The following is a 267-nucleotide window of genomic DNA, read 5'->3' on the forward strand; positions in this document are numbered from 1 at the left end:
TGACGTACAAGATTGCGGAAGAATACATTTGACAAGAATATTATTGGAATGTAAAAAACTTATTTTCCTTATCCAATCATTATTTAATCCTGTCTGTTTTGAATACTATGATATAAAGATAGAACAAGATACAGTAGATTCATTCTTAATTCCATTATTTTTATGATCAGACGGTAGAGACATCATGAACTACTTTTCTGACATTTTTTTTCCAGAATTTTTCGAATTTTTAAGCGGGCCAAGTTAGCCGGCAAATGCATGGGTACC

Source organism: Palaemon carinicauda, chromosome 20, assembly GCF_036898095.1.
Source record: "Palaemon carinicauda isolate YSFRI2023 chromosome 20, ASM3689809v2, whole genome shotgun sequence".
Classification (NCBI taxonomy): domain Eukaryota; kingdom Metazoa; phylum Arthropoda; class Malacostraca; order Decapoda; family Palaemonidae; genus Palaemon; species Palaemon carinicauda.